This window comes from Spermophilus citellus (genome assembly GCF_964194105.1).
Source record: "Spermophilus citellus genome assembly, chromosome: 11".
In the NCBI taxonomy this organism is placed as follows: Eukaryota; Metazoa; Chordata; class Mammalia; order Rodentia; family Sciuridae; genus Spermophilus; species Spermophilus citellus.
Window position 1 is genome coordinate 122,677,045 of NC_138192.1, and position 18,007 is coordinate 122,695,051.

The following is an 18,007-nucleotide window of genomic DNA, read 5'->3' on the forward strand; positions in this document are numbered from 1 at the left end:
TAGGAAAATTCCTAACATACAATTTTAGGATAGAATTTTAAAGACTGACAGACAAAAACAAAAAGTCGTGTTTAGAGGAAAACCAATCTGAATCAGCTGATTTCTCAATCCAGACCCTCAAAGCTAGGAGGTCTAGGAATAATATGAAAGCTCTGAAAGAAAATGGGCACCATCCAAGAATACTATACCCAGAAAAATTAAGCTTCAGAATTGATGATGAAATACAGTCTTCCATGATAAACAAAAGTTAAAAGAACTCATAACTAGAAAACCTACTCTAAAAAACATATTCAATAAAATATTTCATAAAGAAGAAATGAAAAACAAAAGTGAAAACCAGCAAAGGGAGGAACTACACTAGAATAGTCAGTCAAAGGAGAAACTAATCAAATTAAAAATCAGAAATAAGGGGTTGTGGCTCAGTGGTAGAGTGCTTGCCTAGCATGGGTGAGGCACTGGGTTAAATCCCTAGCACTCCATACAAATAAAATAAAGGTATGTGTCCATCTACAACTAAAATATATTTTTAAAAAACAGAAATAGATCAAAATGACAGAGAATAATAAAAATCATATAATAGCTTAGTAACAACATTGAATGTAAATGGCCTAAACTCATCAATCAAAAGACACAGACTGGCAGACAAGGTTAAAAAAACAAGACCCAATAATATGCTGTCTCCAAGAAACTCACCTTATGCAAAGACATTCAAAGACTGGATATAAAAGAATAGGAAAAAACATATCATTCACATGGATCTTGTAAACAAGCAGGAGTTTCTATCCTCATAGAGGGTAAAGTAGACTTCAAGTCAAAGTCACTCAGAAGGAACAAAGAAGGACATGTCACACTGCTTAAGAAAATTATATATCAACAAAACATAACAATCATAAATATTTATAACACAAACAATGGAGCATCTATGTACATCAAACAAACCCTTCAACTTCAAGAATCAAATAGACCACAACACAGTAATACTGGATGACTTAGCCGATGAGAGGGCTTTGCTTTGTATCTGTAGCTTTATGAACTCATGTTTCTCAACACAGTTTTAGGGGCTGACCCAGTATAAATGTAATTCTTACTGAAGTTGGAAACAAGTCTCTTCAGGCTGTTCCCGAACCTTTCAATATGAGCCTTTAGCCTTGTCAGTTTCCTTGTTTCCTGGTTTGACAAAATGTTCCAGGCTCGCTAGTACATTTCCTGTCCCAGGTAGAAGCAGCTCCAGTTCCTTTTAGGTGGAAACAGAATTTAAATAAGGCAGCCTGAGAACCCTTACCTAAAAAACTCAACACATGGAAATAATGAGAAAAAAGTCATATGGAAAAGCCAAAATCCATTTATATCACTCTCTGGACTACATTGAAATCCTGAAATTCAAATTTTGAAAGATGGGCTGTTTACACACGTATCATATTGTGTCCTTTGCCATACGGGCCAGAGGAGGCCAGCTGGATGGTGACAAGATAAGGGAGTCAGCCGGCATTCAAAGTTGGGAGAGGATAATCAAAACAAAACCTCTAGAATCCATCCTAAAAGTGGGATCTTAACAGTGCTGGCACCTGAATGAGCAACTGCCACTCAAGATGACCTGGGGAGTCCGATTCTCTCAGTCCCCTCCTCTCAATGAAAGCTAGGAGTTTCCCTGAAGCCTCAAGTATTGAGATCCTCTGGTCGGCTTCCAGGATCTTGGTTCTTGTAACCTAAGGTCCCTTATTAATCTTCTCTGGACACACTGTTTCTTCTAGAAGGACTACAGTAAGTAGGAAAAGACTGTTGAGAATGATGACATTGCTACACAGTTTTTCTTGACAGGGCTTCTAAAGCACCAAGATTCTGCCAACATGCAAGGGTCTAATCTGTGAGAGTGTTGGTAGGAGGCACTCTAGGCATTCTTCGAGAGCTGACCCATGAAGACTCACGGCTGCAAAGTGACAGTAACCATTAAAGTGCAAGTCATTAGGGTTACCCTTCAAATATGATCCCCTACGAGGACCAGAAGAGGACTCTAATCTCTGAAATCTGTACAAATTTGACTGAAATTTGTCCTTCAAGACCTGTCTTCGTTTTCCAAATACTCCCAAATTTTCTTAAGATAACCAAATCAGATGAACAAGCAAACCAAAGTGTATCTTGATACCCCTGGGAAGCAGACAGTGTTGTCAAAGTGAGTCAGCATCTTTACAACCTGGAGAATATCAAACAGGAAATGCCAAGGGCACAGCAGCTCAGTGGTTTTAAATGTGCTTGAAAGAGGTTTCTGGAGACTTGGAGGCCTCTGAATTTTTCTATTAAAATTTTATCTAACTCTAAAATGTACACTCACTCTATTACACTATTTGGCCAGAAAATAATCTAAAAATGCTTGGGAAAGAAATGTCAACCACTGAAATACATGACCACAACAGTATCTTAAAAGGTTTTTTTCAATAAAGAAACACATAATTTACTGGTAAAATATGCTCTGACATTCGAGGGCCTTTTACCCACATATTGTGTATTGTGGAAATCTCTGTTAGGGAGGTAGGGAGAGGCTAGAGAGGGAGGAGGGAGGTATTTATTGCTTTTTTTTTTTTTTAATGTTTTGGTTAAAACCCCAGTTCTATTGTCCACTAATAGATCCATGGCAAGTCACCATCTTTATCATATTTGCTTTCTCCTCTACCATTTCTGAAGACACATCTTAATTAAGGGTGGTCATAGAAACTAAGTAAGTACAGAAAAGACAGTAACCACCCAGTTACCACAGCATCGGGATCCAAGCAGATGTTCAACAGTGTGGGTTCCATTCTGCTGCTCTTCCTCCAGGCCCAGGACTTGAAATATGCTGATTGTATTTCAACAACTATCTAGAAAGTCTCTAAGATCAAGCTAAGAAAATGGGCCAAGCACAACATTTCCACCTTGATAAGGCCCTATCTTTTTCTTCTTAGTTTCCTTAGACTATCTAAGATATAGAGATAGAATAAGAGAATACTGGTAAATCTCGGTGTTTCTGTAAGAGAAGACAGTGGCTGGTAATGGTGGTGGTGGAAATAGATGAATACATGCCAAAATATCATTGGTAGTTCTAAGATGTGTTTTTCATGGGCTGACTTAGGTCATTACATTTATTTTACTTATTGTACAAAGTCCTACCGACTTTTATTATTGTCCAATCTTTAATAGGTAATGCCTCAAACATTGATTTCCAAATCCAATAACCAAGAGGTAATCCAAAACATTATAATGATACTGACCAGTAGCTCTCAATCTTTGAAAATAATAAAGTTCCATTTTTTTTGCATGTAAAAAAATATCATATTGTTTTTACTAATGAGGCATTAATACTTTTGGAAATACATAATAATGACTATGAATTAATAAAGACTTCAATAAAATTCAAATTCATATATATATCTTAAAAATACAAGTTTAAGATACTATCTATTCAGTCTATACCCAAAGATGGACCATGAATATGACAATTCCAGTCCTTTGGAATAATAATGATGTTGTCTATGGGTCTTTGAGTCATAAATGGGAAGTCAATGCTATCTAGATCATTGCCAGTAAAAGGTGAGCAGCAAGTGTTAGAAGCATAAATCAATAAAAAAAAAAACCTTTCTGAAAAGCAATCCTTGGTATGCAGAATTAATTTCTAAAATGTATATGCCCATACAAATAGTAATATGCCTTTTATCAATCAACTATAAAATATCAAGATCTGAGTCAAAAATGTTCAAAGCAGCAATATCACTGCAATATTCTTTGCAATAAATAATTGGACTAGCAATTTTAATTGCAACCTAAATCACCACTGGAGGGGACACTGGGTGACCTTTTACCAGCTTTGTGTAATTTATCCTGTAGCTTTTGTGTGCTCTGTTGCTAATGGTTTGCACCTGTTGCCTTTGGACAATTGCTAGTGGGAGTCCGAGTCCAGTTTCTCAGTGGGCCTTGAAGTGGCTGAGAGTTCCATACACCATTCCCACTGGGAGGCCAACAGCCACTGACCCTTGGTCTTTGTGACCAACTCTTGAGTTCTCTCTGAGCTCTGCATGTGGGACTTCACCTGATACGGTATCTTGCTGAGCTTCTTCCTGTTCTAATTCCCACTTTTCCCATTCCCTCACTGTTCGTGCCTGGAAGTAATTCCTTCTCAAATCACTTGTGTTTTAACCTTGGCTGGTGGGCTGCTTCAGGCAGAACACAGGTCATGACATCCAACAGTAAGGACAGGGCAATGACATCCAGCTGACACAGTATCACTCATATGCTAGGAGGTAGCTCTGAAGAAAATACAGAGAGAGATATTCTGGCTATGTCTTCATTGAAAAAAGAAAACTACGATATAATCAAGTATGTAAAAATTACACATAGGCACAGGAAAAAAACTAAAAGGGCAGATATTGAAATACTACCCACATAATAATTTTTGATAGTTACAGCTTATTATTCTGTATACTGTTTGGTATTTTTCAAAACTTTGGTAATAGAACACATCACTTAAAACAAGCATCTCTTTTCTGTTTTTGAAAACATTAGCAGCAGAAACTTAGATTTTGGATTAGCTGAAAGCTGCTAAATCAGAGTATAACAAAACTTGAAGAAAGCAAGCATGGACTGGAAAAGGAGAAAGAGTTGAAAAACACTACAGTGAGGTCCCTTTGCCCAGACTGGGATGAATGTTATGCCCTGTTTAACCCGTAGGCCATTTCATGTTTTTATTTTTTTTCAGTATACAGTGGCTCTATTTTGATATACATAACTTGACCTATTTATTACTCTAAATCTATATACTACATATTTAATGTCAGTTAGTATAGTGTATTGATTCTTTGTATTTTTGTATAGCATAGTACCAACAATATAGTAGAAACTCAATATATGCTTATGAAATAAATTGTAATTCACTAGAAATTAACTGTTCCATTACCATTTTAGGTGGGAGCAACACTGTTTTGTTTTTTTCAAATCCAATATGCTTAACACTTGTAAAATGTATCGTTAAGTACTAAAACAATAGCCATCATTTACTGACTGACTACTGAAAGGCAATATTTGGTATTTAGAATTAATTTTAAAAATGTATATACCAGACCAAATGGTCTGAATGTTTGTATCCTCTCCAAATTCGTATGTTGAAATCCTAACCCTTAAGGTGATATTATTAGAAGTTAGGCCTTAGCAAATGATTATCTCACAAGGGTGGAGCCTCACGAATGGGATTAGTGCCTTTATAAATGAGACCCCACAAGGAAGCAGCTAGAAGGTACAATCTCTGAACCAGAAAGAGGGCCTTCACTAGGAACTGAGTCTATGAGTGCCCCAATTTTGGACTTCTCAGTCTGTAAAACTGAGCAATAAATTTCTTTTATTCATAGGCTTATCAGTCTATGGTGTTTTGCTATAGCAAACAGAATGGATTAAGAGATTTACTATATGAAAAACACTGTACCCAAAGTTCTATATTCAACATGTAGTAGAAATCGGCATTAGCCAGGTGTGGGTGCATGCCTGTAATCCCAGCAACTCAGGAGGCCAAGGCAGGAGGATTGCTAGTTCAAAATCAGCCTCAACAACTCAGCAAGGCCCTAGGTGAGACCCTGTTTCAAAACATAAAACATAAAAAGGGCCCAGGATATTACTCAGTGGCTAAGTACCCCTGGAGGAGGAGGAGGAGGAGGAGGAGAAGGAGGAGAAGGAAGAGAAGGAGGAGGAAGAAGAAGAAGGGGAGGGGGGGAGGGGGGAGGGAGAGGATGATATTAGTATTTCTATTTCATAGATGAAGGAAGCTAAGGCCCAGGAAAATTAAATAGCCTATGTAGATTATATAGCTCATACAAGGCAGAGAGTTCTGGAGCTGACAGCTGGCACTCTTCACCTGTGTGTCCAGTCAAGGAGAAGGTGGAGAAACACGTCGCCTTCACCTCTCTGTCCTGGGCTTACATCACCACATGCCTGGCATAAACAACTGACCACAGCCTACAAGGCAGGAGAAGGGAACATAATGTTTGTTAGGCTCATTCTGTTTTTTGTCCATGTGTGAGGACGACACTGCCCCCCAGGGGCATTTGGCAATGCATGGGGACATTTTTGGTTGACATGCTTGGGTGGAGTGCTGGGGCATCTAGAGGGTGGAGGCCAGGACGCTGCCACATGTGGGTGTGAGCCCCTGCGATGCACAGGCAGCCCCCATGTCCCACGAAGCTGGCCGAGGATGAGTGCTCTAGATGTAAACAAAAGAGGCTCTGCTCTCACTCTCCCCATGGGTCATGCACTGACTTCCTTCATGGAGAATCGAGGTCTCAAGTCCTACCCCGCTTCCAGTCAAAGCAACAACTGTATTGACACCAAATTACATAGTGGCTCTCCCTGGAATTTCAACCTGAGGTTTCTCCATGTGGAAGAGGAAGGAACCCAGCTAAACACTTCTGCGAATCCTAGAAGGGAAGGCTTGTGTGACCAGGAATTAAAGTGGGGGGCTGCCAGCCCACTTATCAAATTTATCACTCCAAGTTCGCCTATGGTCCATGGAGAAGTTTTGAAGCTAGAGCAGGGATGCAGGCATTAAGGAGGGGGGGATGCAGCATTATGGCGGTGGGGGGTGATGTAGGCATTATGCTGCACTTCCTCTTCCTGTAAGAAGCTCATGGAAGGCCTTCACACAGGCTGAGTCACTGGGCAGTTGTTTCCCATGGAGGACAAGCCCCACCTTCCTGAAGCTGTCCACCTCCTGAAACCCTTCCCACAGAGCAGCAGCTGGGAGCCCGGCTGGCTGCAGCCCATCTCCACCCACCATCCTGTCCTCCTGCCCCTGCATGGTCTCTCCCCACTGGACACCTTTTTTTTTTTTTTTTTTTTTTTTGCTGAACCAAAGCAGCTCCATCATTCAGGTTCAGGGAGTAGAACTGCCAGGCACAGAGAAAACCTAAAATGTTCACACACACCCTAAATTACTCTTCAACCACTGTACTTATGCCCTGCAACTTTCTGTGCCAATTATACCCAGGTGCCTGCTTAGCTATGGAGAACTGCCCCAAACCTCTACTTTTCTCCCTTCCCTCATACAAGGGACGGGGCCTGCCAGAGAGGAAGGGCGGTTTAGCAGGTGAGTGTCATATCAGGTATCCAGGACTTCCCTAGGCCAGAGTTCCCTCAAAAGGCCATCTCTGGAAGTTCCCACCTGTCTGCGGGATGTCCTCTTTTCCTCAGAAGGAGAGACCAGAGTGGGAGACCTCTGAGCCCAGCAAAGAACAGTGATCTTCTGAGCTGTGGGGTACCTCACAGCCCTAAGAGCGGATATGGGCTTTAATCAGGCAGGAACTCCAAAGCTCGTGTGTTCCTATTTTAGTCAGCTGCGTTCAAGGAAAGGAAACCCACATTCAGCTGTGTGGCCAGGGACTCAGAGGTCTAGGGTTTGAATTCACAATTAAACCCACTTGGCTCTTCGGAAGGCAGGGTGCGATTTCCAAGGCTGCCAAGTAAAGAAGGCCTGATAGAAGTACAGCTTGTCCATTTGTTTATCCCACAAGTGTCAATGCAGCACGTGTGTGCCAGGAGCTGCATATCTGATAAAGGACCAGGGAGGGAACAATGGCAACATGACTTGGTGCTACTCTCCTGGATTTTTTTTTTTTTCATTCTTAAATTTTTTCAATTAACATGTAATAAATGTACATATTAATGAGGCACAGTTTCTATTTTAACACATGCACATAGCATGCACTGATCAAATCAGGGTCCTAAGTATTTCTCCTCCCCCATCTGGCTGATTTTGTCCCCCAGGGAACATGTGGGCCATGTCTGAAGACATTTTTGGATTTCACAACTGAGTAGGAGTGGGGAGGGAAGTGCTACGACATGCAGTAGGTAGAAGCTGTTAAATATTTTCCCAGGCCCTGGGTAGCCCCCACATCCAGGAACAGTGCAGTAAAAATGCTTGTAGTGCTGAGGTTGAGAGAGCCTGGTCCAGAGGGGAAACAGACTTCCATCAAATCATCTTGTTACTGAATTGAAATTTGTGGTCATTTTTACATATTTACCATACGAATGCTCTGATAACCAGTGCAATGCACAGTAAGAAAGCTGAGGCACACATGGGCAAGGGGGTGGAAAGGGTACTCTGGGGGAAGGCCACCTGGGTGGACACTGCAGCATGAGCTGGATATGACTGACTAAGCAGGAAGAGGGAAAGGGAAAGGACAGTGCTCCAGTAAGAGGGTCTGAAATGCAAGAATGCCTCCTGTGAGGAAGTACCATGGATGATTCTGGAAATAAGTTCTTCTCACCCCATCATCATCTCACAGCCTGTGCAAGACACAGTCAACCTTGGGGCCATTACCCCAACAAACAGTTCCCTGCAACAAACACCAGAGCCCCAAACAGAGAAGCTAGAAGAACTGCTCATACTTTAATGCCACTATGTCCTACTGCCTTTTCTCAACCCTCAGTCACTGCACATTATAAGAGGCAGGAATTAAAATGCTACCTTTTCTTAGATTTAACACTACAAGCATGAATATCAAAAAAGGGGGGAAAATGAACTAAAACACTGAAGAACCGGACCTTGTCAAAATTAAAAATTTTGCTCTGCAAAAGATCCAGTAAAGATAATGAAAAGAATAACAGGGGGAAAAAAAAATCTGTGAACTGCATATCTGATAAAGGACTAGTATCTAGAATACATAAAGAACTCTTAAGACCCAGTCATTTAAAAACGAGAATCTACTTAGGAAATGGGCAAAAGACAGAGAGACAGTCCACTGAAGAGAATGTAAAGATGGCAAATAAGCCCATGAAAAGGCGTTCCATGTCATAAGCCATTAGGGAAAGCAAATTAAAACCAGGTATCATTATAAAATAGCTGAAATAAAAACCAGCAAAAACAGCAACTGCTGGGGAAGATGCACAGAAACGGTGTGACTCATCACACACTGATGAGAAAAATGCAAAATGGCACGACTTCTTCAGCAGTTTCTTACAAAACTAAACATACACTTAACCACCTGATCCAGCATTCCTGAACATTTACTCCACAGACAGGAAAACTCATGTTTCACACCAAAACCTCTACACCCACTTTTGTAACAGCCTTATTTCTAGAAGCCCTAAACTGGACACAACCCAGATGCTCCTTGTTGAGCCAACATCTAAAGAGAACGCAGAGCACCATGCAGAGCACAGAACACCACTCGGCAAGCAAAAGGAATGAACCACTGATCCACAGAACGACTTGGGTGCAGCTGGAGGGGATTATGCTCAGTGAAAAAGATAATCCCCAAATACGACATGGTGTGTGATTCTGTTCATGTGACATTCTTGAAATGCAAAATGATAAGACAGATAAGAGAGTAGTGCTTGTCAGAGGCAGGGAGAAAGGGAGGGGCCAAGGTGGGTGTGACTGTAACAGGAGCACAAGAGGTTCTGGTGAGGGAACTCTTCTGTGTCCTGAATGTGGTGTGGACACATGAAACTGCATGTGATAAAACTGCACAGAAGTCAACACACATACACAGAGATGAGGACACCAACTGTGGTATGTGCATTAGGATGGACTGCATCTGTGCCAACCTCCCCTGGCAGCACTGCACGATGTCATGCCAGCTATTACCTCTGCAGGAGACCAGGGGAAGGATTATGGGATCATCCTGGATTGTTTTTTTACGACTGTGTATGAATCCACAACTATCTCAAAAGAAAATGAAAAAGAAACTACTTTAAGATTTTAGTTAGCCACCAGATGCCACTGTATCTTAAGACAAATCCTTCTATTACTTTCTTTTCCAATACTACAAGCACACTAAAACTGAAGATATTCTTTTAAAAGATATCCAAATATGTGTTTCATAATCGTACATTCTCATAATTATTTGGTTTGTGACAACATCAATTCCATCAATTCTTGGTCTTAAAGAAAGAAACAAAAGTAATTAGGACACTACACTTGGCCTCTGCAGGCTCCTGAGACAAACCACTCCAGTTCAAATCTCAGCTCCAAGAACAATTGCCTGCATGACTTGACAAGTCCACTGTGCCTCAGTTCCTCCATCTGTGACAAGGGTAAACAGGCATCCCAACCTCAGGAATTGTGGGATTCTGCCTCGCAGGACAGTTCCTGAGGCCTCTGTCCAAGCTGGCTTCTGTCATTATCGTCTCCTCACAAAGGGCTGAGACCTCTCTTCTGCCTCTGAAGGTCTACACCACATTCCATCTTAACCTTTACTCCTACTGCAAAATATTTAGGAGATCTAATTTCCAAAAATCAAAGGAATTTAAAACTGCCTTTTAAATTTACTCATGGTCTTTTTTTTAAAATTGCAGGCCATTTCTTTGATTTCTTTGCTGCAGAAGGGACTCAAAAGGCTTCTAGGTGACGTTGCCAGTTTCACATCTGGTCACGTGTCCTCAGGGAAGCAGACCTGAGGGTTCTTGCCTTCCCCAGGGCAGCAGCACAGCCTGGATCAGAACAGGGTCAGGAAATCACTGGCGGGCACTGGGGGGCTGGGGAATCAGGCACAGGCCCTGGCCACCTTCCTTGTGTCCTTTCCAAGGCTGCTGAGCTCAAGAATAAGAAGTGTTTTCCTGCTGGCCTGAAACTGAAATAGGGTGAGACTAGCCTTCAGTAATTTTTAAATAGTTTTAGTGTGGCACAGCCAAGATAAGCCCCGTCCCAGGGGTCAACAGATTCCAGGGTAGAAGTCTGCATTTCAAGCCACTCTCAGTACTGTTGTGAGTTTAGATGGATAAAAGAGCACCCAACAAGAAAGGCATGATGATCGCAGAGACCCCCTGGAAGTCATTCTGCACTGCACTGGAAGGCCAAGCATGATGGCACTGGAATGAGGGGTGACTCAGTAGAAAAATCTCAAAGGCTCGCAAGTAGACCCTAAATCAGTGTTGGAAGGAAGGAGGGAAGTAATGTAGAAGTTCTTGTGGAAATTCAAAGATAGGAGGAAAAACTACTCTTTACTCCTAAACTTGCTGTTCTCCCTGGCCCCCACATCCATTAAGTGATATCACCAGCCATCCATTGAAGAATCTAAGCCCAGAATCTGGGAGTTACCCTTTCCCTAGCTCATCTAGACCATCAACAGGTTCCATCATTCTACCTGTTGGGTATTTCCTGAATGGTCTTTCTCTCTCCATCTCCTTGGTCCCTGGTCCAAGCCACCATTTCTCTGGACCAGAACATGGGTCTCCTGCATCAACTCACTGCCTGCCCTGCTCCTCTGACTGTGCTTTCAGCATAACCACGGCGGCCCATCAGACCCGAGTCAAACCCTCCTATGGCCTCCTTCACCTCTTACTAGGAAATGCCCCCCCTGCCCCCCCCCCACCACCCCCACTCCATGGCCCAGGAGGTGGCTGTCTGGTCTGGACTTGGCTTCCTTCTCTACGCTAAGCCTGCAGGCTCTTTTCAGGTTCAAGATCCAAGCTTAAATTCCCTCTGATTGGGACATTTATCATTTTCCCTACTCTTTGTGCTTGTGGGCCTGGCAGGGACCCTGTCTGTCCTGTTCACCTCTGTACCCAGTACCAAATAGGGCCCACGGACATGAAGGTGCTCAATATACAGCCAATACAGAGAGGCCTTCAAAGACCAACTTAATTCACACAGCAAGCTATGGTTGACGACAGTAACCACCATCTCATACCAGGTTATGGTCTAAAGTATCTGGGGAAGTTCATTTGTTCTTTCTTGAATATACACTTAAATATGGGAAAGTTCTTTCTTTCTTGAACATAGACATATTCTAGAGAAGTTTTTCTTTTTTTAATAATTAATTCCTGACATGTTGGGCTAGATAATTCCCTGCTGTAGAGGGCTCTGTGTTATAGAAGACCTAGCAGTATCTCTGGTCTTTATATAGGAGAAACCAGTAGCAGCCTCCATCCAGTTGTGACAGCCAAATATCTGGAGACACTGACAATGGTACTGGAGGAGAGAGGAAGGACTGCCCCTAGACGAGAACCTCTCAAAGAGAGAAAGGTTAGAAATTGATGGTTAACTCCTCATTCTGCCTCCAAAAGCCTAGTTAACCTCTACTTTTTCTGAATCACAAGAGCAATAATAGACTTTAGTATGGTATTACCTGACCCCCACTGCAACATCATTTCAGTAGGAACATTCATTCCAAATCCCTAGTAAAGTATTTAACAGCCACGGAGGAGTGGGTTGGCCTATCCTGAGAGATGCAGCTTTCTTTTTTCTCTCCTTATCAGCATTCCAGGCGGTATCTGAAGTGCAAAGGTGCAAAGAATAGGGGATGGGGGAGGAACAAAGAGCCAGAGGAGAATTGGGGGAAGCACAGAACTCCTCATACCTGATCCGACCCTTGTCTGTGTCTGGCACATTAAAAGAAGCTAGATGACACCTTGGTGTCTGAGATCCTTCCTGACAGCACTACCCCACAGTTCAACATTCTCTTCTTTTCCATGGTGGGGCAAAACCCAGGAATGAAATGTGAAGGACTGCATATCTTCTGATCGAACTCCCTGTCTGCCTGTCTCTAATCTGCTACCGAGTTCACAGTACCTATTCAGGAATGCAAAACGACTTCCTAGATTTACCTGCCACACTGCAACAATATTTTCAATTATTGGTTAAACTGCAAATGCCCCACGAGTCATTTAAATAAATCTCACATGTATGAAATAGTCAATTGTGTTCTCTGAGCAATTCCCAGCTGTAAAAATAGAGCCATACCGAACTCATTTTTTTCCTTCAGCTAATTGAAAATAGTGCACATATAATGCATGATTTAAAGCACCCAGGAGAAATTTCAATTTGCATTCCCTATTTTAAATGTACAATCAAATGCTGTCTTAAAGTGCTCTACACATTTAATTCAATACTACTTGCCTGAAGCCCCATCCACTCCTAAATTTCAACTCTGTGAATTGATGATTCAAGGTTTTAATGCTCCAAGTGACTTTTGAAACAATGGCTTGGATAGGGTTGCTTTTCCTGAGAAAACAAACACTCCCAAACTTGACCGATTCAAACCTTGGAGGCCCAGAGGAAAATTTCCAAAACAGCAGCAAGACACCTGCCTGGAGGATGGTACCGTGTATAAATAAGAACATCCTTCTCCAAGGAGCCAGAACGGTGACTTCGTACGTGCCCAGAGCTGCAGCCCTGCAGTGAGGCCACCTCCACACTCCTCATGGTTGATCAAGATGGTCCATCAAGGGTAGCAGAGAGCAGAGTCTGGGGATGAAGACAGGCTGGAGCAGTAACAGGTGCTAAATAACGAGGATCACTGTCTGCTTCTAAAAGGGCCTCAGAGGCTACACAAGCAGCTCATGTGCTTCCCAGTTCACAAGTCACAGAGGCCCTACGCCAGGAGGAAGGCACTGAGGCAGAAATGACAAGGAGGAAGGGAAGGCAGAGCCAGACTTCACAGCTTACACTGGCAGAAGACAGAGCCCTGGAAGGACCCAGAACCCCAGGCAGAAAGTGAGATAATACCAGGATGAGGAGCCCCAGGCAACTGGAAGGCAGCTGCTTGCCTCACCTCTGCCCCCAACACTGCTGGATCGTCAGTGTCCCACTCCAGGGCAAATCAGCATGAGGAGTGAGCACCCAAAAGGCAGCCCCAAGTGCCCCAGATGAGCAGCTACCCGTGGTGGCGAGTGACCAAGGGTAACTGAAGGATGACAAAGAATGGAAAGCATTAGAGCTTAAGCCATGGGACATGAGGGACAACAAACACATCTAGAAGCTAGTGGAAGGACGAGTCACAACTTAGGTGGTTCCTGACACATGCAAACCTTCAACCCTTAACTTTTATTCTACAACTTGTGAGACAGAATTAGAAATAATAAAAGGACACAGAAACTAGCCATTTTAATAACCTGCCACCCAGGACTATTCTCTCATAGTATCTATGTAAGATGTTCCCAACATTTGGGAAGGAAGGGAAGGAACCTAGTACGGGTAACTGTTGACACATTAGCCTCCTGTGCCCTGCTGACAAGAAAATTCTTTACAGGCCACGTGGAACTAGCCCAGGTTTTAGTTCTATGACTTGGGCCAACTATATGCTTTCATACGGTGCTTACCAGTCAATGCACCAACATATCCTAACAATCAAGCTTCTCATCGAGTCCAAAGGATCCTTTCATTGTCCATCCAGCTCTTATGAGTTTGTTAGGTTTTAGTCAGTCTCTGCTCTGCAACAGCCCTAGTGCGCTGACAAACTTGAGAGTTCTTCCATGCTCCATGCTGTGGATCCCAATAGGTGACATCATTTAAGCCACCACTTTCTCTGACATCATACAAATAAAATGCAGCTCTTTATATCAGCCATTCTATGTTTTTCTTCTTCCTTTGGCACCCAAATAACATTCACTATCTCTTTTCCCAGGGAAAAGAGAAGGAAAGCAAGAGAATGTTGAGCTTGTGTTATGCAAGCTGAGAAGGAGAGAAAAGGGAGAGCTCAGAACAGACAGAACAGCTTCCGAGCACACCTGAGCCCCCAAGTGGTTCACTTCAGCAGTTCAAATACTGAAAAGGAGACTTAGAGAAAATAGACAGTATTTTTCCTCCAAATCCATCAAAGACGTTATATTAAAAATATAGATTCCGGGCTGGGGATATAGCTCAGTTGGTAGAGTGCTTACCTCACATGCACAAGGCCCTGGGTTCAATCCTCAGCAACACAAGAAAAAAAAATGGATTCCACTGGTAGTCAAGGAGCCGTTACTTTGCATTTTTATTAGATGACTGTAGTGCTGCTTTGAGACAAGCATTGGCATCCGCAGAAGTGATCTTGTGATACCTGAATCGTTGTCTTCTGTTTTTCACTCTGGTTCTTGTAACAAAATCCCCTCTCTACCCAGGATCCACAAAAGAGACCCACTCGGTTGGTCCATCCAAATCCTTCAGCCTACCTTTGGGCATGGATGACAAGTCACAGAGTTACCTAGAAAGTTTGGACCATATAAGAGGAAGATGGTCCCTAATTCCCTCATTTTAACTTGTGGGAGAAAACTGTAAGAGCTACCTTCAGAACTAAACTAAACACATAAATCAAAATATGTATGTCCACAGGCACAGGTTCTGGAAATACTTCTAAAGTAAGGACAGGAAATGAGGCTTGGGGAAGATCAGAGGAGACGGTTAACAGCTTCCGTTTTAAGAAGCTTTCATCTCCAATTCTTTGCTCTTTTTATTCTCTTCTTTCAGTACAAAGTCTGTAAACAAATAAATCTCCATGGAATAAAATAAAGATGACACTCCATATTTATAGACTCCCCTCCACTAAAACTCCAGCAAGCCATCACTAACCCAAAGCTGAGAAACCCTCTGGGGTGATGGGAAGGAAGCATAGTCCCTAACTTGGCTTTGGTTAGCAAATCCTGAGGCTCTTCCATCAGCCTGCCCCAACCTTGCTTGTAGCAGCTGATGCCAAAACCTTCTGAAGGTATCTTGGGGCAACCACAGGGACACTGAGCTGTTTCCTAGAAGAAACCCGAGTTCACTCTATTATGACTGTGGAATAGCCCTGTCTCATCCTAGGCCTACCTGTACTGGATAAGCTGCTCTGGGACTCGGTTTCCCATCTATGACCAGTGATAACCCTCCTCCTCCTCCCTGTATCTCAGAGAGCTGCCATGAGGACCACACAAGATACTGTCAGAAATGGTAGGTACACCTAAACTCCTCCTCATAGGACCTGCCATTTTCCCCTGCCCCATGCAAAACTAACATGAAAGAACAAGGATGTCCAGAAGTGAAAGTCAAAGACTTAATGAAAGGTCACTTTCTCACCTTTATCTAAACTCTGGCATGAGACAAAGCACTGGGGAATCCTCAGGGCTGTGTTTGTGGCAGTGGTGGGGGGGGGGGCGAGTGGACAGGATCAGCTTCTTTGTATCATGAAATTTGCATTTTATAGATGACATCACCCCAGTTGCTCACAGCCCATTAGAGATGGACTTCCCCAACAAGGGGGCTGGTGTGTGGCTTCACTGGAGATTTATAAAGCTCCTGCTATGCACAGAGTTGTGACTAGTCATCTCACCCAGAGAGAGAAGTGGAGAGGCTGTGTAACCTGCCACATCACACAGCCAGGAGGCAAGGCAGCAGGCGGAGGTGGCCCACCTCAAGACGGGCAGGGCCAGGGCTTCTCCCAGGGAGAGGGCCAACGGATGCCACCCTGAGCTTTCACTTCTCCTTTCACTCCCAGGTACAGAAGTGAGTTTCCAGCACATCTGAGGACCCTCTCCACTTCAGAGTCAGGTGTCCCTTCTTCCAACAAATTCCTGACTTCTTTGGTTGACCTCTAATTCCCACATGAGCACCAGGCATTTCTCAAATAGGGCCACCAATTCCCCTCTTCCCATAAAGAAGACCTGCATGGCCCTTACGGGTGCAGGTCAACCCAGACTAAACAAGATTAATGACAAATACGTGAAATAACACGAGAGTCAGAGGCAGCGCTTCTCTTTCCACGCCCACTTTCCATGAAGCAATTGAATTCAGACTCCTCACAGGCAGCTCCCAGAGCCTGCCGTCACTTGCTGAGTTTCCAAGTGCGGCATCACCTCACTGTCTAATCAAGGCAACGCACATGTCTAAGGTGCATGTGACCAAATCCATGTGTGACACTGCCATGAAAAAAATCCCACCCAAAGCCACAACAAGCCTTGAACAACGCAGCAGGACCCATTGCCTGTGGAGGTAAAAATATATTCCCGACCCCTGCAGCAGATTAGTGACTATGTTACTTCTTAAAAATGTCCTTTAAGGGTCTTTTCCATCTGCCAGAGAGTAGCCAGCTCCTCAGCTGATTCGCTTCCTCATCTGCCTGACAACGAAGCTGGCCACATGCCCTAGCCTCTACTGAATACACATGTGACCATAAGACTGATTGTAATGGAGAGAGAGAAGCAGAGGGGAATCACACTATCCATGAGCTCACAACATCAACACCTCTCATCTGCAATCATCCATGATGTTTCTGCTGTCAGGAGCTTGATGCTGACTAGCACCGTGGCCTTCACAACTGCCTGTGAAATAAAGTAGCACCACAAAATGTTGGGAGCCTGGGTCATAGAATTACTCAGTTTCACACAGACATACTCACTGTGGGCCTTATGCAAATGGAAAATCACCTCCCACAGCATTTGAGCCATGGCATAGGTTTGGGTTTATTTGTTATAGCAGCTAGCATTACATGAATTAACACAACATGCAACACTTGCAATCATGACATTATGATCTCAGGAATAAATAGTGTGTATTCGTTGTCTTTCCCTTTTTTAAAAAAAATCAGCACCTTTTCATTGCATAATCTTTATAAGCACAAGTATTGACTGAGGTTACTTCAGGCTAAGGTGCCTTCCCTTGATCTTCTCAACCACTCACGCATGGGTGCCATCCACCTACCCTTTCTATAAACTAATGAATGTATTGGGACCTTGAAACTAGAAAGATTTTGAAAGGACCCCATGATATAGCAACTCTTTTTTCCTGAGGAACAATTTGGGAGAGATTGTCACTTCATGTTCAGACACAAAGTCTTTAAACTGGAACATTCTTTTTCACAGAGAAAACACTCCATTTCTGTTCCTCCTGATGACTTATCAAGGCAGCGTTCAGGCTAGCCCAGGAGAGATGGGCCTTCCTGTAATTCTGTATACTCCTGGGTCTTGTAGTCATGAGTATTGAATGAAAGTAAAAGTTACATACAAGTAACTTTTAGCTGTTCATCAAAACTTTTATCGTTTCTTTAAAGGGAAGTAATTTCTCCTCTGTGAGGGAGTGATCTGTAGCATTCAGTCACAGAGAGCCAAACAAACAATTCTTAGCTGATACAAATCAATAAATGCCAATTCTGCAAAGTTTAGGGCAAAAAGAATTCCATGGAGAGTAAGGAAAAAGGAAAAAAACGAGGGCTGTATCATCACAGGGCTAGCTAGGCACCCACATTCATCAGCTGTCAGCTGCCAGCTCATCTTGCACATGGAGACTCACCTCTCGTACATCATCTCGTACAATGTAAGCCATTTC

The 18,007-nt window shown here is 43.1% G+C and overlaps 1 protein-coding gene across 2 annotated transcripts in view; it reads right to left on the reverse strand.

Annotated features, from left to right (window-relative positions):
- The window catches only part of SERPINE2 (serpin family E member 2), a 60,944-nt gene that overhangs the window by 31,126 nt on the left and 11,811 nt on the right, over positions 1-18,007 (reverse strand). The gene's annotated exons all lie outside the window — the stretch shown is intronic.